Raw genomic sequence first — 21256 nt, forward strand, 5'->3', positions numbered from 1 at the left:
GGAGCTCTCACTGATGGACATTTAGGGTGTTGCCAGCATTTTGCTGTTAGAGGCAACACAGCAATAAATAATCCTGTAACATATACCATTTCACACATGTACAAGTTTATATTTAGAACGAATTCTTAGAAGTAGAATTGCTGGGTCAAATGGCTAGGTATGTGCATTTAGGTTTTGATGGATATTGCCAACTGGCCGTCTAAAGAATCCTGACTACAGTGTATAAGGGAGGGTAGGTGGGGTGGAGGCAGGGGCTACTCTATATTGGGTGGTCAAGGAAGGGTCACTCTGTGGACGTGACATTGAGGATAAGTCCCAGACGATGAGCCAGCCAGCCATGTAAGATCTAGGGTCACAACAGCTGGGGCTAAGCTACGAGACAGAAGTAATAGCCCTGGTGTGTTCAAGGACTGGAAAGCAGACAACCGTGGCTGAAGGCTGGTGGATGAAGAGGAGGGTGCCTGGCTGTGAGTTGGACAGGAAGGCAGAGTTCATATTGACTCAACTTAAAAGAGTGTGTTCTAAGTGGAATGGAAGCTATTAGAGGGTCTAAAGGTTGGTTTTATCAGATGGCTCTGGTTGTGAGGTAGAGACTAGACAGTTGGGGGCAAGTGGAAGGAGGCAGGGAGATTAATGAAGAGCTATTGCAGTGACTCACGCGAGAGAGAGCATGGATCTCAGGGGCCTGCGGTGGAAGGAGAGATGGAGGAAGTGGAGTCTGCAGGCTTTGCTGATGGACTGGATATGGAGGACTGAGGGGTGGGAGCAGAGGTGCAGGGAGGAGGAAGACAGGGAGAGAGAGAACTCAAGGATGATGGTGCCCTCTTGGCTCTGTCACTCGCTAGAGGTATGACCCTGGACAAGCATCTCACCTCTCTGTGCTTCACTGTCCTTTAGAAAATGAGAATAATCATCTCACCATTCTCATATAGTGGTTATAAATAAGTGACTTAATGTGTGTGTTAAGTGCTTTCAATTTGGGACATGTTGAATTTGAGATGTTTATTATAGTTCCAAGTCCAGTGTTAAACAAGCAGTTGGATATACAAGTCTAGAATTCAAGAGAGTGATTAAGGGTAGGGATATAGACTTGGGAGTTGTTTGCTCTACAGACGATCAGCATGGCATGAAACTGCATGAGATCACCAAGGGAGTGAGGGTAGATAGAGGAGAGACAAGGACCAAGAACTGAGTCATTTTAGCATTAAGAGGCTGGGAGAAGCTTGGGAACTAGCCAAGGAGGATGAACAGGAACCCTCAGTGAGGTTATGTTCACTTGGTTCTAAAATGGCCTTTTAGGATCCCCCGCAGATGAAATTTCTTTCCCTTTTGTTTTATGTGCCACTCGGGATCTCTAGAATTCTTGAAATTTTTATTAAGAATTCTTCATACACCAACAAACAGTGCTGACTCCATAAGCTCTCTGCTAACACATTCTTATATGTAAGGAAGGACTCAAACATCAGAATAGGTCAGTTCTTGCACCCAGTCCCAACGTTTATAGCTTTTTGCCAAATGGTCACCATCCATGCATCCTTTCTTCCTGGAAACGATATAAATCCCTGAGGCTGTTTTTGCTACAGGGAGATTATGGCACAACATAGGGAGTCTTCACTCTCCAGGAGCAGAAGAAGTCTTGTCTTTGCTCAGGCAAGCCACTTGGTGAATGCCACAGGCTTGGGGCAACTGTGAATCCTCATGATTCATGGGTGACTGTACCAGGGAGCTCTAGCATGGAGCAGCTGGTCTTAGGAGCATACTAACCTGATGTTTCCCATAATGTTGTGCATGGAATTTGCCCCATTTGTCATGCTGCGTTGGCTCTCTAATCCTATACAAATCTCTGTACACATTAATATTTTACCTTGAAACAAGGCAATGGAATTCTAGAATATTGGCATCCTGAGGGTGAATATTTAGTGATTGATATTATAAACTTTTAACATTATAGATATCCTCTGTCTTAATGAGAATAAATGTGGAAAAAAGGAGAAGTTATAATAAATTATCAAAGAGGCTGTTAAATTCCTTGATTTAAAAGCATATTCATCTATAAGTCCTTAGTTTATAAGATTTGTCTGTAAGTAAAACGGTTTGTTACTATTCTTTGAGCAACAAGAGAGGTTTTTTGTTTTTTTTTTAAAGGAGATTAAGCCAGTCACTTTTTGTATTGTTTCAGGATAGATTATACTCTGAATTATAATAGAATCTCAAAGTTGACTTCTATTATCATGGAAACTATTCATAATAACTTCTAGCCAGGCTAGAAATTGAAAACTTGGTTCTATTATCTGGGTCCAGTGTCTACTCATGTTCTAGGAGAGTGGACGTGTGACTAGTTCTATTTTCAGTGTTGTCGTTGAAGAAACGTTCCTCCCTAAATGAAACAGGATTGACTTTGCCTTTTGGCATGTCTTATTTTTTAAAATCTGACCAAGTTTAGGCTTATTAACCGTGGGGCTCAGAATCCCATTTGTCTCTCTAGATGCCAGAGTAAGGTTGGCATGCTGGGGGGAGGGGACACGGCTTAACAGATCCGTGGGCCATGCCACTTGGTACTTGTTGACTCCAGCAAAATACTTGACTCTAAGCTTCTGTTTCTTCACCTCTATTATGGGGGAAATAACCTGCATTACAGTTATTGTGAGAGTTAAACAAAATATCGGCTGTAAAGTTCTTCGCGCCATGCTGGATGCTTGGGAGCACGGAGCCAAGGCGGCTGCTCTTGACACTGTTTTCACTGTGATCTCCAGCCTGCCCTGCAGCCTTGAAGACGTAAGAAAAGAAACAGGGTGGTTGAGCCTCTGTGGAATCTCTCAGCATCTTTGCTTGTCAAGCGTGTCTGCGCCCTTACCTAAAACATCTTGCCTTCACCTCACCCTACCTTCTGTCTCAACTGAGGCATCAGGGTTGGGGACGAGGGGATGTAGAGGCAGTAGGGGGTAGCCAGCCTCTCCAGTGGGGGCCATTCCTCCCAGCCGCCACCAGCTGGGCCACAAGAAGCAGTGGCAGCCATTGTGGCCTGATAGGGTGGGGTTGGTGGTTCTCTTCCTTCCCTTGAGGGGGGTCCTCACACTCAGACTCTCTCCGCATTTCTATGTAGACCTGCGTCCCTCGTTCAACCCTGGGGTTTTTAGGTTATTTCTCCTTTGCTTTGGGATTCCAAACAAGTCAGTTTATATCACACTGCTTCCATTTCCTCAGTATGCCAGTGGTTCCTGCTGCTTGCCTACCTTGATTAGATGTTTTAAATGTCAAATTGGTATTAACACACACACACACACACACACACACACACAATTACTTGCTACCAGGTTCTAGTTCTAATACATCTGGGTCACTGATGAGGTTATAAAGAGGTCTAGCATTCTGCTATTGACAAACTACTCCCTTTTAAAATACCAAATCCTTGCAGTTCTGTTTATTTTTAACAGAATACGTTTGGCAAAAAAGTCAGCATGCATTGGCTAATTAAAGCAAAATATTTGTGTTTGATAAAAAAAAAAACCTGCATATTTTGTTTCCCACGTGCCTTTAAATCATCATATGCAAAACCTGTTACCCTGAGCCAATCAAGGAAGAGAGTGACTTGTGTTGGCCTTCCCCTCAATCAAATAAAACGCAGTACAGGACTACTACCTTTTTTTTTCCCTCAGGAATGTTCTCTTTCCTTCTCTCTCTTGCCCCCCTCCCCGCCGCTCTCTGTCTCCATCCCTCTTTCTCATAATAGGACCTGGCAGCTTTCGTGCCATGGGTTTCCATGTTTTACTCTGGTTTTATAAATTCTTTCTCATGGCCATAAAGATCTCTGAAATCTCTTATCTGTGTTTGGGACGTAAGAAGTCCCAATTGACACAGATTCAGTTATTTATTGATTTAGAAGAAGAAGAATATGGAACGGCAAAGACAGTGTCAGGATGTATGTATCTCATTTTGGTAGATGGTCCTCCGAGACAAGTCTGTTTGGGGACTCACCATTGAGGAAACCTGTTCCCAGTGGAAGGGGCCCCTTTTCCGAATTGATTCTATTCTGGGTGGTCGTTTAATTGTGAAGAAGTTGGCAGTTTTGTTTGCAGACTTTCTGGTTTTCATTAGCAGTCTGGTGGTGACAGCTACCTTTAGCTGTTTCCTCCTGTCATTGCTCACAGGAATGGCGCTGAATGCTCAGAGGTGGCACGAGGCTTTTGGGGTGGTGGCAGCTTCATCAGTGTGCTCTCACCCCAGCCCTCGACTGTCACAGCAGCATATCCTGCCTCCAAGAATGAGAACGTTGCTGATTAGTGTGCCTGGTACACTGGGCAGGCTGTGGGGGAAATGCCATGGTATGATCTCTGTTGATTTCCCAACAATTACATTCTCCTTGCTTCCTACTGGCCTTCGCCTTACACACAGACTACATTTTGTCTTCCGTTAGGAAGAATGTCCTTTTGGTCCTTCCCAGTAGGATTCTTGCAGGTTTCTTCTCAACGTCTATAACCTCATCCCACTCCTGATCTTGAACTTCTCTCTTTGCTTCGCCCTTTCAATCCTGCTGAATAAAAGCTTGACTTTCACCTGCTGATTTTTTTAAAAGATTTATTTATTTATTTGAGAGAGAGAGAGAGAGAGCACTAGCAGGAGGGGCAGATGGAGAGGGAGAGAGAAACTCAACCAGACTCTGCACTAAGTGTGGAGCCTGGAAGCGAGGCTTGATCCCACGACCGTGAGATCATGACCTGAGCCAAAACCAAGAGTCGGAAGCTTAACCAACCGCGCCACCCAGGCACCCCTCACTTCCTGATGTTTTTATCCTCTCTCTCAACAGTCTACTGAAAAGAAAAGTATGTGCTCAGGGAGAATTGCACTTAATCATGAATTAAGCTCTCTGGGCTTTAGTTCATTTTCTCATCTGTGAAATGGGGATAATAATATTACTTACCCCATCATTGGGTTATTGTCCAGTTGAGCCAGATAAAACATAAGAAGTGCTCAGAATAGTGCCATGTATATGATCATTGCTTAGTAAAGACATTATCATCTCCTTCATCACCACCATCTGTGGGAAGGCACTGGGTCTACCACCAGGGAGCACTTGTAATTTTGGTATTATGATTATGTGTTAGACCCTACAAATCACAACCCAAGTCTCCTCTGAAATGCATTTCATATGGTGCCAATTTTGTATTCTCTGTTCTATTCTGGATTTTCGAGGAATAGTCTTCTTGTCCTTTTTTTTTTTTTAAAGATTTTATTTATTTGACAGAGAGAGAGAGCGAAAGCAGGAACACAAGCAGGGGGAGTGGGAGAGGGAGAAGCAGGCTCCCGACCGAGCAGGGAGCCCAATGCGGGGCTTGATCCCAGGACCCTGGGATCATGACCTGAGCCGAAGGCAGATGCTTAACGACTGAGCCACCCAGGCACCCCTCTTCTTGTCCTTCTTTTCTGCACTGTTGTTTCACTATACTCGCTCATTTCTCTACATTACATTTGACAAAGCTGCATTATAAATGTCACTGCATTTAATCTAAGTAACAGCACTATGAGATGGGGACATCATGCTCTCCATTGTACATGTGATAACATTTCAGATCAGAGAGAGTACATGTTTTGCTTAAGATAACCAGCCAGTAGGAGGCAGACCCAAGCTTCAAACCCCCTTCTGACTCCAAGTCCAGCGTAGTTTCTATGTGGAGCCTCTTTGTGTGTGTGTGTAGAGGAGCAATGACATTTAATTTTCTACCTGGGCTTTTATCAAGAAGTCATTACATTCTAAGTTCTTGGAAGGTAGATATGAGTTCTAAGTCTCTCTCTACATTGGATTTATCTCATCTTCTCCCAGTACTATGGCTTGAACTTATTTACTAGGTTTCTTTCCTGACATCTCATTGAGGGCAGAAGACTAAGATCATGATAATATGGACGAAGCTTTGCCTAGGCTGGAAAAGTCGTGCTCGGGGAGTACAACACAAGGGCCTCCATTCAGCGAGGAGGACACCAGGTACACCTGGGGAATTGGAAGTGGGTAGAAGCAACATAAAAACAAGGGCTGGTGTGGAAAACCTGACCTGATCCTCAAATCGGCCAGGCATTGACTATCTGTAGAAGAATCCTTTTTGAACCCATCTGGTGCTGACTGTGACCCCAAATCCGGGCAAATCTTTGCTCATTCAGCAGACATTCACTCAATACTAGCTATGTGTCTGGTGCTGTGTCAGTCACTGGAATAACAGGTATGAGAGGTCCTGTTGAATGGATGATCCAACTTCCTGGTTCCTGGATGGGAGGCAGGGGAGGAGGGAGAAGAAAGGGAAGGGTCAGAGGGCCAGATGAAGAGAAAAGCATTCTGAATCAAGGTGAAGCGAGTTACTTGAACTGAACCCACAAATCCTGCATTTCTGAACATGGTATCGTAAGTCTGTGAGCATTAATTAATATAAGGAGATGCATTAGACGGAGTCACTGGCCCACCAAAGCCTCTGAATGATGGGGAGCCCAGCCGTGAGCCCAACATGTGGCTGGAAAGTCCTGGACTATATGGGAAAATAACCCTTTCCTCAAAGGTCCCAATGTGATTTACTGATTCAACCACATCTTTAGTTCCTCTAATATCTGTATAGGAAGGCAGATGTTCAGTAAGAATAAAGCACTGGATAAGCAAGGAGCTTGGTGTAAAGATCATTACGACAATAGGCAGGAGCAGGAGAGTTAGAACCCTGTTCCATGAACCCCATCCCTTATGTAAAATGTGATCTATGTAGAGCAGAATATTACTCAGCCATAAAAAAGAAGGAAATCTTGCCATTTGCAACAACATGGATGGACCTTGAGGGCATTAGGCTAAGTGAAATAAGTCAGACAGAGAAAGATAAATAATGTATGATCTTATCTATGTGTAGGATCTAAAAACAAACAAACTATGACCAAACTCATAGAGAAAGAGATCAGATTTCTGGTTACTAGAGGCAGGGGGTGGGAGGAGTTGGTGAAATGGGTGAAGGTGGTCAAAAGGTATACCCTTCCAGTTATAAGATCAATATATATTTAACATGGACTTAATGGGGATGAAATGTACAGTGTGGAGACTCAGTTAACAGTCCTAGCAGAGTAGATCTGAAAAGTTCTCAGAACAAAAAATAAAATTTGTAACTATGTGTGGTGATGGATGTTGACTAAACTTATTGTGGTGATCATTTCACAATATATACAAATATTGAATCATTATGCTGTACACCTAAAACTAATAAAATGTTATATGTCTATTAAATCTCAATTAAAAACAAACAAAAATTCCATCCCCTGCTCTACTCACTTTCCTTCTGCTCCTCTTCAACAGATCTGATTTTGAAAAAGAACTATAGGAAAGAGGAAAAAGGAATGCACCCTTCGGAATTGTTTGCCCTGATTGTGAAAGTCACTGAGTAAGCTCATTGTTGGTCTGACTCCATGCAAATGAATTGACTGTGAACCTCCTCAACTCAGTTGTTGGTCACTGCGCGTGCCTGCCTCACACCCTTGATTGTTTGGTTTCAAAATCCAAAGCTGTTCTTTTTGAGTTTGTCACCAAAACAGACGTTGGCAAATGCCCGCCCTTTTATGGATGCACGAGCCTTGAGCTAGGAAGTCCTCTGGGCCCAGAGGTTTATAGCATGAGCTCTCAGTAGGTTGTACTTACTGTTCCCAGCAAACATTTTAAAATATCCTTGAAATGCCTTGACAATGGATTTAGATAGTTTAACTTCCATTTAAGCGAGTAGGCAGGGGTTGGTATGCTGTTTGAAGTTTTGTGCCGTTATAAGACACTCAAGAAATATGTGTGGCAAAGTATTCCAGGTATGTTTAAATTGTCAGTTATTGCTTATTCTGTTGTGCCTTCAAAGAATGTTTTTGTTAAAGAGGTCACAGGGATTTGACTTACTTCTTCTTTGCTGAAGAGAATAGTGGAAAACTACCTTCTCCAGATTTGAAAAGAAATTACTCACAGGTTTTTTGTTGTTGTTGTTGTTGTTTTTTCCGCCCTACATTTGGCTTAGAGAAGAGCAGTCACTCCACCAGTGGAAAGGAGAAAAGAGGGGGCTTTAATAGAGGGGCAGGCCCGGGGCTTCACACTGGGCTGGAAAGGCGGGCCGGCCCAGGAGGGACCTGTTAGAGCAAGTTCTCATTTTGGCAGCTAGCTGGAGAAACAATCAGAGTCATTTGGGGGATCGGGAGAGTTGAGAACAAACCTTGACTCCCAGCCATGATTCAGGGTAAGCTAAACACAAAGTCTATCTTTTGTTTAGGAGACTTCGCCATTCCACAGTGTTTTCACACGCATTCATTAAATCTGAGCTACTCAGCCCTGACTGCTGGGGAGAATGGAACAAGGAGGTGTGTCTTTCTTAGGTTACTAACTTGGGGTAAATGCAAATCTTCACAAAGACGAGCACTTACAATCAAATTTTAGGGTGGATACTATGTTTGTAATAGGTTAAAAAATGGGCAGAGTCAGTGTGAAAGGTTCTAAATTGTGCCTAGTTTATTAACTTAAATTTTAATTGATGTTGGCTCACTTTTATTGAGCACTTACTATGTACCAGACATTTGGCTACAAACTTGACATCAATTATGTCATTTAATCAAGTTACAGTTGTATTAAGTAGCTAGGTATTCTTTCTAATTGCAACATTGCCAATGAGAAAAACAAGGCATAAAGAGGTTGCATGCAAGAAGTCTCACAATTATTAAGTGGAGGAGTCACATTCAGGAAGAAAACTGCTGAGCTCCTGATCTTCAGCCTTCCCATCCCTCTGCTACTGTGTAGGCCCTCCGCCTGGACCATCGCTAGTTGCAGGGTTCGGTTACGGTGTCCAGCTTTAGTTCTAATGGAGTCATGTCCGTGTAACACTGTAGTACCTTCATGATGATGATTCAGGTCTTAGATTAATGCGTGAGTGGCATATAGAATATGTGATGGGCAACATGATAGGATTAAAAAAAAAGAGAGAGAAATCGAGCATAAACCAAGAAGGCCAAGAGCTGAGGATGAGCCTTGCTCCGGTATCAGTAAGTCTGATGACGTGGGCCAACTTTAACCTCTCTGGGCCTTGGTTTCTTCATTGGCAGTGTGACTGAGTTGTACCAGATGAGAGCCTACTCTCATCTGGAGATAGTGCACCCCAAAGTAGGAAAAGTTAGCGGAAACTGCTTCCTAAAACTATCAGGTGGCGGTCAATGAAATGGATGCCAAAGGTTAATGGTCCAGCAACCTGGATTTATTACTTTCAAGTTCACTCATTTTATTTCTACCTAGTGCAGTTAGAAGAATTATACAAAATATGTACAAAAATAAGTTTGAATAGGGCTCAAGAATTTAGAGTGAAAAAGTGAAGGTCTTATTTCTCTGTCCCTCAACCCCAGTCCCACTGCCCAGACATTACTACTGTTAGGTTTTCTCCTTTCAGAAATTGGCTATTCATATACAACTATGCAATATGGCCGTGATATAAATTTGTGAAAGAATCTGCTAGTTTCTTTAAATTATCTTATTTGCAAAAACAATGTATGACTATAGGTACCTTACAAAAAAAATCTTCAAACAAAACCTGTTTTTAAAAAAGCACAAGACTTTAGGGGCGCCTGGGTGGCGCAGTGGGTTGAATACTCGACTCTTGATTTCGGCTCAGGTCCTGTCCTGGGATCCAGCCCTGTCTCAGGCTAGGCATTTGGTGCAGAGTCTGCTTGGGATTCTTTCCCTCGCCCTCTGCCCCTTCCCCCTGCTCATGTACACACACACACTCTCTCTCTCTCTCTCACACACACACACACACTCTCTCTCTCTCTTGAATAAATAAATAAAATCTTTAAAAAAGCACAAGACTTTAAATTAATGCATGTTGAATTTTATTCCCTTCCACTGAAAAATGAATAAGGCACTGTGCTGGAGAACACATTTGAATTGTGAAAATATAACTGTCAACATTATGGAAGCATCAAAGTATTAAAATAAGCTTCTGTTTTGTCTTAGATCCTTTTAAAAAATGACAACAAAAGTCATTGAAGGCGAATCTTACTTAAAAGTACTTTCATATGATGAAAATTTGAGGTTGAGCATATTTCTCCATTTCCCCTCCAAATGAGTTTAGACTGTTAGGAAGTGTTATGTTTTGAAAAACCTCTGAAGAGGGCATCTAGTATCTTTCCTTTTTGTTTGTTTTCCATATAGTTGGTGGGATTTTGTTATATAATTATGTGACTCTTGTTTCCCCAAACGAATTTAAAAATAAACAAGCGTAAGGGGAAATTAGCCGCAGTACGCCATCCTTTCTGTTTTTCCTCAGTGTCTTGTTGTAGGTCAGTAACTCTTCTTATAAAGCTGTATGGTTTGTGGCCATGTAATTTTGACTCCATTCTAAATGTGATAGACAAAACGTGTGGTGTTGTGGAGGCTTGTTGGTGCTGTAGAGCCGTGGGGATTCTTTCTTCCTGGGCTCTGCTTGGCATTGTTAATGATTCCATTAATTTTCACATCAGGGGATCATACCTTAGTGAGGGAAGCTGAATCCATATCATGTGTCCAAACAAATGAGAGCCAGTTGAAGATATTTTCAATACTGTCTGTCTAAGAAAAGGCCTAATGGCCTCTCTGCTGGACCTGCCCCCAGTAGAGGGCCCACGTGCAGCCCCGGTGTGCTTCCCAGGCTCTGGCACTAGGAACACCTGGAGGGCTTCTCCAAACATACACGGCTGGGCCCCACCGCCGGAGTTTTTCTGATGCAGTAGGTCCAGGGTGAGGCCCATGAATTTGCAAGTTCCCAGGTGATCCTGCTGCTATTGGTCCGAGGCACATACGTTGAGAACCACACTGGCTTATTACCTTCAGAAGCCATAGCACAAGAAGAATGGATGATGGGTTGGGCAGAATTCCTATACTGGCTTTGGCTCCTGAGTATACACAGCCCTCTCTGAATTTCAGCTACTGAACGTAGGGGGAGATATCTCATGCTCCAAATGTGTGGAATATGTATATTCATTTTAGTTGTTCACTGGCATGATGGACTTTGAAGCAATCAATACAAAATGATGTTCACATGTGCTTTGAATTATGGGTCTTTCTTCTCTCTATTATTGCTTTGTTTTTCAGATTTTATAAAAGACTAGTATGATTAGTTATAGCCTGCCATTTAACCACTTTCCACATTTCACTTTTAAAATGAAATCATCCTTCTTGCATTTAACTAATGGAAAGTTGTTCAACTTGCCAAGCAAGGTTCCACTGTTCCTGAAACAAATTTTCCAAAGAACTGGAAACTCTATGCAGCTTTTATACAAGAAGCAGAATAGAAATGCTCAAATTTATGTTACTTTGATACATATTTTCCACCATTTGATATTTAAGTAATATCCATCACATTGTATCTGAAGACATTCACTTGACTCTGTAAGATGAGCAGTTGCATTCGTGATTTCTTTTTCATCATGCTTTTAACCCCTTCCAGTATTATTTAAATTTATTTTGTGTACGACTAGCTAAAATCATTGATATCATCAGCTGACATTAATGAGTGATCATCACATATCAATGATTGCTAAGAGATTTATGGGTCCGATCCCATGTAATTATCACAACAACCCCATGAGGAAGAGAGTTACCATGTTCTCTGTTTTATGATGCTTAAAGTGAGAATGAGGATTAAGTAACTTGCCCAAGATCCAAGTGGCTAGTAAGGGGCAGTACAGGAACTCAGAGCAGCGTAATTCCAAAGCATAGGTGTTTTCCCACTATGCTATCACCCTTATTAAAACACACTTTTTGAAGAGCTTTCTGTACTTGGCATCATTAAATACTGGTTTTGCCTGCAAGAGCATTCAGTCTAAAATAGTCAACCCTGTGGAGCAGGTAGTGAAGACATCACAGCTGATAAAGCACTGAAAAAAAAAATTGAATAGTAATATGCAAATATTTACTCTGCACAGAAGAGAAATTTTATGAAGGTCATGTTTATGTGCGTTAGGGCGAAGGGTATGGCATTTACCCTTCCCTTAAAATGAGGGTGGATCTCAGGGAAGAATATTTCAGGACCTCCTTAATGTTGAAGCATGAGGTCTTGGTAAAAATAGGTTGAAAGGGCTCATTGGTTATGGGATTTATTTACGGAGAAGGGTTTGTTTTGGGAGTTGAGTAAATTTTCCAGAGAGGATAGGTTCCAGCACTGCCCAGTAGAACTATCTGTGATGATGGAAATGTCCAGCAGGGTCCCCTCCAGCCACATGTGGCCCTTCAGCACTTGAAATGTGACTAGTGCAGCTGAGGAACTGAATTTTTGGTTGTATTAAATTTTAGTTCATTGTAGTGTAAATAGCTATGTGTGGCTAGTGACTATCGTTATTGGACAGTATAGGAACAGTAGAAGGCAATAGAAAGCTTAAGTGGTGGGCGGCAGAGATGGAGGCTGACATGTGTGGACTTGAACTTGGGTGTAGAAAGAAGTCCTTGTCAGCCCTCTGGAAGGACCCTTGTACAGCAGTATGAGGAAGCTAAGAGACAAGTGGAGGTGTAGGATGTCAGACATGAGATGATCAGGTCAGACACAGGACTCTAAACACAGGGAGGAAGAAGAAAGGGGCAAACTGAGGTGTCCGTGGTAGGGGACGTGGCAGGGTTTGGCACCTGACTGATCGTGGGTGGCAGTACAGTGGAGGTTGGAGGTTGGTAGCTGCTTCAAGGTTTCCAGCCTGGTGATAGGAAAACAGCTTCTTTTTGCAATGTTGAATTTGTGTTGGCATAGGAACATGGAGCTTGTGATGCCTTATAGACAGAGTGTGTATCCTGAGGCTGTATCAGAGAAGCAGGTGTAGGTGGATAAATAGATTTAACATATGCATAGAGATAATATGTAATCCATGCACGCAGATAATATTCACAATTATGTGTTTTAAAAAACAGTGGGAAAGTCAGTGTGAGTGGAGTCAGGAGAGCACGGCAAAGTGTGCTCAGAAATAAAGTTGGAGATGTAGCCTTGTAGGTCACGGGGCTACCGGGGGCTATCCGGGCCTTATATAACTTCGGACTGTATTCTAAGTATGATGGGAGGCCTTTGGAAAGCTTGAGAAGGAGAATGAGTTTTATTGGACTTTGTAAATGACCACTCTGAATGGGGTCCAGAGAACAGACTTTAGTAACAGAGTAGGTGTGGAAGCTGGGAGCTCAGTTAGGTTTCTACAGTATTCCAAGCGAGGGATACTGATGGCTTAAACCAGCATAGTAGTGGTGGATATGGAGACAAGTGGTTGGATTCCAGAGATAAATTTTCAAAGCAGAGTCAATAGAATTTGTTGTTGGATAAGACGTTTGGTGAGAGAGAGAGAGAGAGAGAGAGAGAATGAGAGAGAGAGAGGAGTCAGGGGTGAGTCTCAGATTTTGCCCTAAGCAGTTGAGTGTGTTCTTTGTTGTGATGGGGAACTCTGAAGAAGTACCAGGTTTATAACCAAAATCAAGAATTTTTGGACATATTAAGCTAGAGATGCCTATTAGACATCCTAGTGGGGCTGTCAAGGAGGCAGTTGAACATGTGATCTTGGAGCTGTCTCCTGATTTGATGAATTCTGATTTGTTAAGGTCTTTGGGGGAAGGAAGGAGCCAGAAGAGAAAGAGAAGCTGAGGGACAAGAGTATTCAAGAGTGGGACAAAGATTTTAGGAAAAGGGAAGTTACAGGATCCTGTTTTGGAATGAAGGTGCTGACCCAGGGAAGGAACATGCCGTTCTGGTTATGGTGTTGTTGAAACAGACCAGGTGTGTTTTGAAGAGACTGGTGTAGTGTGGGCAATAACTGGTGGCAATAACTGGGAGAAAGCCCACACTGGGAGGCTTTGGTATGTTCTCAAGGAAGGGAGAAGGTAGGGAAAGCAAGAGTCAATGATGGATTTAGGAGGCTTCCAACAGAGCACCTGGGCAGAAGCCAAGCTACAGCATGACTTTGTCGTGGTGTAAGTCAGTTGTTGCCTGCTCCTTGTGCACGAAGGCATTTTTAGGCTATTTAATCAAATTTTTATGCCTCGGGGTTGAATAACAGAGTGGGAAGTGTTGACTTAAATTGTTTTTTCAAGCAAGCATAAATGTCAGAATTTAGGAGAATTGTGTGCTGAAAAAAGAGTAGTTTATTTTAGAAGAGGGCATTTTTTTCTAGTTTTTCTCATTTGCCTATAAGTATTTGTCACACGTAATCATCTTGCCTGCTTTTATAAATGTAGGATTTCCATTTACATGGAAATGTGTACTTCATATTTTCCCCATTAAAATGGCCAAGTGTTGAAATATTCAGTATTCTAGTTTATTCTTGTCTCTCGTCTATTTAGGCTTTTAACCGTGAGAATGTCTGCCATTTAAAAAAGCAAGATTTTCTATTATAGTTACGGACTTATAATGTACCAATAGGGCAGTGGAAGGGGTTATTGAGAACTCTTACTTAGGCAATGGTTATTCCAGAGAGAAGTGTCTTGTCTTTCTACTTACCACTTACCTCCTCCTCCACTGATTCTCACCTGACAAAGTCGACAGAAGAGAAGCAAATGCAAGTAAATTAAGTCAATCAGACTCCCAACTTTTATCAGATCCAAGACTTGGAATAGAGGGTTTACATATTGTTTATAGATAAATCTTTACACTACATATTGATTCACCAGTCCATCCTGTTTCTGAACCTGTGTAATTAATGGTTGCTTGAAGAGATAAAATTAGAATTCCTTCCATGCGTCCTGTTTCTAGGCAGGGATCCCCATGTTATTGGCTCGTACTTTTTCCCTTCGTGCGTTTGTTGGCAAGGTCCCCTCGTCAGAGGTCTGGGGGCACTAACCGGCAGTGACTCAGTCTTGTCCCCCTTTGTCTCATTATAGTAGCTCCTGCGACTGGATTATACTTATGTCTTGTGGGTTGGCAGTAGGGAAGAGGACTTCCTTCCGACACTCGTGCTCAAGCAGCTGTTTCTCTTTCTCCAAAAACACCAGTTTCTCCAGCCCTCAGCTGGTTCCTCCCTGCTAGAAGCCCAAATCTGCCAAAGTCACGGCTAGACCACGTTTGCCCTGTGACAGTGCAAGTGACTCCAGTGTCTTTTCCTCCCCCGCTTCCCAAGATTTCCGAACATAAGCTTCTGTCCTCTTTGTCAAGAGCTTATTTTGTCATCTTGTTTCCCTTCCCCTATAAATAATCCATTTTTCCCCCACCACACTCCCAGGGCAGAGGCGTGCCCCGTATCATATGCTTGCCCTGAGCATTCTTTCAGTGTTTTTTACTTGCTTGACCTTTTGGTTCTTTTCTTTCATCTCTCTTAGGATCTCCCAACTGAGGTCATGGAAGGTCAGAGTTAAAAAACGAGATTGACGGATTGCTTGTCTGCAGAAAACCGAGCGCCGCACTTTGTGGATATGCACAGAAATCTTGCCTTGTCTGCAGTGCTCCTCGCCACACATTTGCTTCACTACTTTTGTTTCATGGTCTAGAGGCCCGGGTGAAAGGAAGGAACTATAAATAAGAATAACCCTGAGAGTGATAGGATGAGCTCAGATGATCCTTAACTTTTTGGCCTTTCTGTTGGTTTAGAATTCCTCAAGGCCTATTATAGTGACTTATTTCACTTGACTGGGAATACCAGGGGTTTGGAGCTCCTTAAGTCACTTCCAGAAAGGACTCATGGTGAGGGTGTCTGTCCACTTGCTGCTTGTTGAAATACCTTTTATTCTGATGCTCAAAGTAAAGAGGGGATGAAGTGGGCACTAACTGAATGATAATTTACAGACACACTTCATGGCCCTTAAGGAGTTCAACATTACGGGAGTCATAAGGTAAAATGACTAAGTTCTCTACTTCTCTTTTGTTGGGCAAGCTCACTTGTCACTTGACAGATCTTCTTCATGGGAAGCAAGCTTTTGCTGTCTAAGGATGAGGGAGTGCCTTGCCCCTCGTGGCTGGTGTGTTGGAATCGAAACATATTAAAGAGTTAATTCTCTTTAAAAAAAAAACTTCTGGGCGCCTGGGTGGCTCAGTTATTAAGCGTCTGCCTTCGGCTCAGGTCATGATCCCAGGGTCCTGGGATCGAGCCCCGCGTCAGGCTCCCTGCTCAGCGGGAATCCTGCTTCTCCCTCTCCCACTCCCCCTGCTTGTGTTCCTGCTCTCGCTGTCTCTCTCTCTGTCAAATAAATAAATAAAATCTTTAAAAAAAAAAAAACAAAAAACTTCTTAGTCAATAGGCACTACCCGCAAAGAGATTGTGAAAACGGTCTCTTCGGAATGATGACCATGATGTATGTCATCATGCAGATATCTTATCTGAGATTTCCATGCTGTCAGTATTGACACGGTCTCCTTTCATAAGGAATACTCTGTGGATGTGCCAGCAGGTGTACGCATATATTCTAAAGCATAAGTAGAGTCATCATAGAGTAATCCAGCTTAAGGTTTATGTGACCCCTGAAGGCATCCCAAGTGTAGAAGGGCCATTGAGAGTTCCTCGTAAACAGAGTCTCAGGCTTTTATTTTTATTTTATTTTTTTAAAGATTTTATTTATTTATTGACAGACAGAGAGAGTGCAAGCAGGGGGAGCGGCAGGCAGAGGGAGAGGGAGAAGCAGGCTCCCCACTGAGCAGGGAGCCGCCACGCGGGGCTCGATCCCAGGACCCTGGGATCATGACCTGAGCCGAAGGCAGGCGCTTAACCGACTGAGCCGCCCAGGCACCCCGAGTCCCAGGCTGTTATATAGACATCCGGGGAAATGCAGGTGCTGCGGCAGCCCTTGCCTGCCCGCTAGAGTAATCCTAGTCGCCATCCAGATCACAATTCCTTACGGCTCATTCATCTCTCTTTGCTTCCCTTCCCCTTGTGAGGGCTTAGAAGATAAATTACACTCCAGAGTTAGAGTTTATCCACAAGGTCACACCACAAGTCGTAGAAAGAAAACCAGAAATTTGCACTTCCACCCTTTATCTTAATTCCTGGCCCGTGCGAAACCTCTTAGGATCTCTATCCACCTCCTATGATGGTCGGGAATTCCTGGGTCAGTCGGCTGGAGAGAACTGTGATGGTTATACCTCCCTCTGCATGTTTCCTGGCCATATAGCAGAAATCATAAAAGAATGAAATGGTCAGATCCCTAACCTTTCCATTTCTTTGCTTTATAAATGAATAACAGTGATCTAAAAGTGAAAGAATGTAGCTAACCAGTGTCATTTGGGATCTTCTAAAGTAGTACGGAAACTCTGCATTCTTCAGACCAACTTGTGGCAGGCCAGCACATTCCTCTCCGATGAGGTGGAGGAGTACTGGTGGCGGGGCTGGGATTTGTAGGGCTGGGGCGGGGAGCTGCTGTTTAAAAATACATTTAATTATATTCCTTCTCTGCAGTAATATTGATACCATTTTTAGCCCATTACAAATACTGTGATTTTCATTTAAATCACGTCCATTATCTTATTGACCTAGTTTTTATTTTGTAATGAAAATGTTCTATTTCTGGATAGCTTAGCCCAGAATCTTTTTTTTTTTAAGGTTAGGGACCTTTTGTGGAGTTTGGTTTTTTTTTTTTTTCTTTTCTCTGTCATATCTGCGGACAGATGGGTTGCCTCTGTGTTCGCTGTATTACGGAAAATGGTATTATATTGTTCTCTAGAAGAGTGAGGCTTTTCTCTATTTAATTTGGCGGTATGCCATGGGACCTCACATCTGGTGGCATTTTTGGTGGGTGGATGGTGGAAGGGCTAGGAAATTCTATTTCTATCCAAAATGAGAGGTAGAAGTCTGATTCTTTCTTTCCCTTCTTTCTCTGCTCTTCTTCACTTTTCCTGTTTTCAGCTTTCTCTATTCAAAGGATCACACTTATTTTAAGGCCTACCTTATTTTAAGCCCTGCCTTTTCTCTGATTCTTCCCCTCCTCTTTTCTTTCTTTTTTAAAGAGATTTTATTTATTTATTTGACAGAGAGAGAGAGAAAGCACAAGCAGGGGGAGCGGAAGGCAGAGGGAGAAGCAGACTCCCTTCTGAGCGAGGAGCCCGACGTGGGGCTCGATCCCAGGACCCCGGGATCATGACCTGAGCCACCCAGGCACACCCCCCCCCCTTCCTCTTTTCTTCCTGCTCTTTTCTTTACCTTCTCTTTCCTGCTTTCAGCAGTGTAGGCCCACTTCTTCGTTTCTTTGCTCTGGCTGGAAGCTCACTCTGGGGAGACCCCCCCTGGAGATGCCCCTGGAAATGCTCCACGTTTCCTTTCCATATTATTTCTCAGTATCCTTCTTGATACATGAAGGTACCTTGCTCTTTCCTCCAGACAGCAAATAGAACCAGAGAATGTGAGGATCAAGAGTGACCAGACATCTTCTTTGGCAAGTGAGGAAGGAGAAGGGTAGCGAATGATTTCTCCTAAGATTCAAGGGCAACTTAATGGCAGAGCCAAGTCAATGACCCCATCTCCCTTTAGCCAGAAAGTCATATAGGTGTGGTGCCTGCTTCCTTTTAGCACCCATTTCTCTTAATCACCATCAGCCTTCTCAAATATTTTTCTGTGTAAATGTGTTTTTGGGGAACTGAGTCTTTCATGTGTCTCTTCCTTGTAAAAAGAAGACACAAAAGGTGGAGTGCTGTAACAGGAGTCCCTCCTGGGTCGTTAGGGATTTTCTCAGGAATGGTATTTTGCTCCAGGTCATTTCTGTTGATGTATTCATTCCTAAGAACTGGTAGATGACTATGACATATAATATTCGAGCTTGAACTCCTTCCTGCCTCACTGGAGTCTCTCTGTTAATCAGGAAACCACATTTAAAGCTGTGTCCTGAACTCTGCACAGCATGTCAGCTTGGCCAGGAAGGATAGGGAATTCCTACTGGTAGCAGCCAGTGGGGACCAAGGGAGTAACTGAGGTCAGATAGGAGCTTAGCAAGGAAGACACTGACAGTTCAGGGTACTTTTCAGCCACTGGGATTGTCTCTTTGTTTTCTGAACTCCCCCCGTGGTTGAGGTCGGACAAAATCCAGGCTATCAGCCCCCTGAGCCAGTGACCCTACGCTTTGGAATTTTATGATCTAACTTTCTTTTTTTTTTTTAACTGAGGAAGCTTAACATAGGGTTGTTAGCTTTTATCTTGAAAAGTAAGGATGTTAAAAACAGCAAGAGCCAAATTGTCATATAATGTTACAATCCTTTCATAAAAGAAAAGATATTTTCACACCAGAAGTAGGAAGAATATAATCTCAGAATAAAAGACAGTCCTCGGGTGCCTGGGTGGCTCAGCTGGTTAAGCGTCTGCCTTCAGCTCAGGTCTTGATCTCAGGGTCCTGGGATCGAGCCCCAGGTCAGGCTCCCTGCTCAGCAGGGAGTCTGTTTCCTCCCTCTGCCCCTCCCCCTGCTCATGCACACACACGCGCTCTCTCTCAGATAAATAAATAAAATCTTAAAAAAAATAAATAAAGGACAGTCCTCTATACCACACACATATAGCTTCGGGAAAAACCCCTATTGTGTTGTACTGTATTGTATTGATCTTACTTAGCCACAGGCCAGCATGAATTTTGTCCCAGAAGCAGTGTAGGTCTGTGATACATGGGAACCACAGCCTCGCTCTGGGGCGGGGAAGCCCCGGCTCATCTCTCCAGGGAGAACACAGAGGATGCCTGAAGGACACAGCACACAGAGCAGCCCATCAGTGTCCAGCACATATATGGTAGTGCTCAGTGAATGACGTTTGTTTTTGTTCTCTCTTAGAGAAGTAAATTACGCTAGAGACTGTTTCAGTTTGGACTTCAAGGGACACTGCTCTTGTTGGGCTAATTTTCATTGTAGACTAGGGTCTGATCTTCAGCTGTATAGATCTTTAGAGTGATTTCATCAGTTACCTCCTGGATGGTCAGGAAAGACTTGCTTTCCCAAGTTCGCAGGAGGCTAACCCATACATAAAAATGCAGTTCACTGTTCTGCAAGTAGAAGAGAGGCTTTTTCAGGGACCACATCAATTGATCGGTCTGCCCAAATCCCATGTCCTCCCCACCGTGGGGAGAGGTGGGATGGATGCTGGGGTGGCAGTCACCGTGTTCGCTTTCCTTGGAAAACACAGAATCAAAGCAGTAGGAATTTATTCACTGAGTGTATTCCAGCAAATGTAAGGTAGAACCCATTTTATTTCACTGGTGCTCTTTTCTCCCTTTCCTTTGGACATTCCTCTTCATCGAAAGACAGTGAAATATAATGGTTAAGAGAAGAGGCTCTGGAGCCAAAATGGCCAGGTGTGAATCCAGGCATTGCGTCCTACTGGGTGTGTGATATCAGGCAATTTACTTGACCTCTTTGTGCCTTTTCTTTTTAAGATTTATTTGTTTATTTGAGAGAGAGAGAGCATGTGTGCATGTGAGCCCCCCCCCCCCCCCCGGGGAAGGGGTAGGAGCCGAGGGAGAGGGAGAGAGAGAAAGAATCCTCGAGCAGACTCTGCACTGCGCACGGACCTGATCCAGGCTCCATTCCAAGACCCCAAGATCGTGACCTGAGCCACAATCAAGAGCTGGCCCAAGCGCCCCTGACCTCTTTGTGCTTTAATGTTGTCTTCTGTAAAATGGAGATATATAATACAATTTGCCACATAGATTTGTTTTGATAAGGAGTTGAGACATGTAAAGTGCTTAGAGTGGTGTATAATCTGGATGATCAACAAATATTTATTATTTATATTATTGAGGAAGGTAGTTTTGTGGTGGACATGGAAAATGAATAAAAATCAGATGGGCGGGATTATAGATGTTAAAGGGTTAGATTCGTATCCTTAACTTCCCTTCCTACAGAATTCAGCTCTCCAATAATCTTTGGTTTCTGTTTTTACCCTTCATTGTTTCAATAGATTTTCGTATCACATCACTCTGTCAAGACTGCTTTTCACTGATCGCATCTTTGGTTGACTATTCTCTGTTGACATATTGAGAGATACTTTGAAGCTGTCCAAGGCTCTTCTCCCCAAGGTGCTCCTTTGGAGGAGCTTCTGTTCTTGGTACGGTGGACCCCTCCCAGCATGTCTTCTGTAGGTCACCCCTTCCTGGCTTTTCCCCCTTGAGCTTGGACTTGCCTTAGTTGGCAGTATTGGGAGAAGCCCCCTAACTCGTGATAAGTCAAGCACGAACCTGTCTGCTGAGAGACTAAGAGATGCTGAGATATTTGCACAGATATCCTCTAAAATAAGTAGCAAGAATTATAGTAAAGGTGATTCTGGGACTAGCTTTATATGCGCTTTCTTCTATTTTGCCAAGCCCACAGGGCAAAGTGACAGATAACGTGATTTT

General features: G+C 43.2%; 1 protein-coding gene across 4 annotated transcripts in view; it reads left to right on the top strand.

Moving 5' to 3' along the window:
- SAMD4A (sterile alpha motif domain containing 4A) overlaps positions 1–21256 on the top strand; it is a 205177-nt gene that overhangs the window by 56798 nt on the left and 127123 nt on the right. Inside the window, exon 1 of one of the 4 annotated variants that reach the window (XM_032405154.1) lies at positions 7284–7397. The exons of the other annotated variants lie outside the window; for them this stretch is intronic. The gene's annotated coding sequence lies outside the window, so the exon portion shown is untranslated. Of the gene's footprint in view, positions 1–7283; positions 7398–21256 lie in introns of those variants that run through there. 4 annotated transcript variants of the gene reach the window in all.

This window comes from Phoca vitulina, unplaced genomic scaffold (genome assembly GCF_004348235.1).
Source record: "Phoca vitulina isolate PV1807 unplaced genomic scaffold, GSC_HSeal_1.0 scaffold7, whole genome shotgun sequence".
Taxonomy (NCBI): Eukaryota; Metazoa; Chordata; class Mammalia; order Carnivora; family Phocidae; genus Phoca; species Phoca vitulina.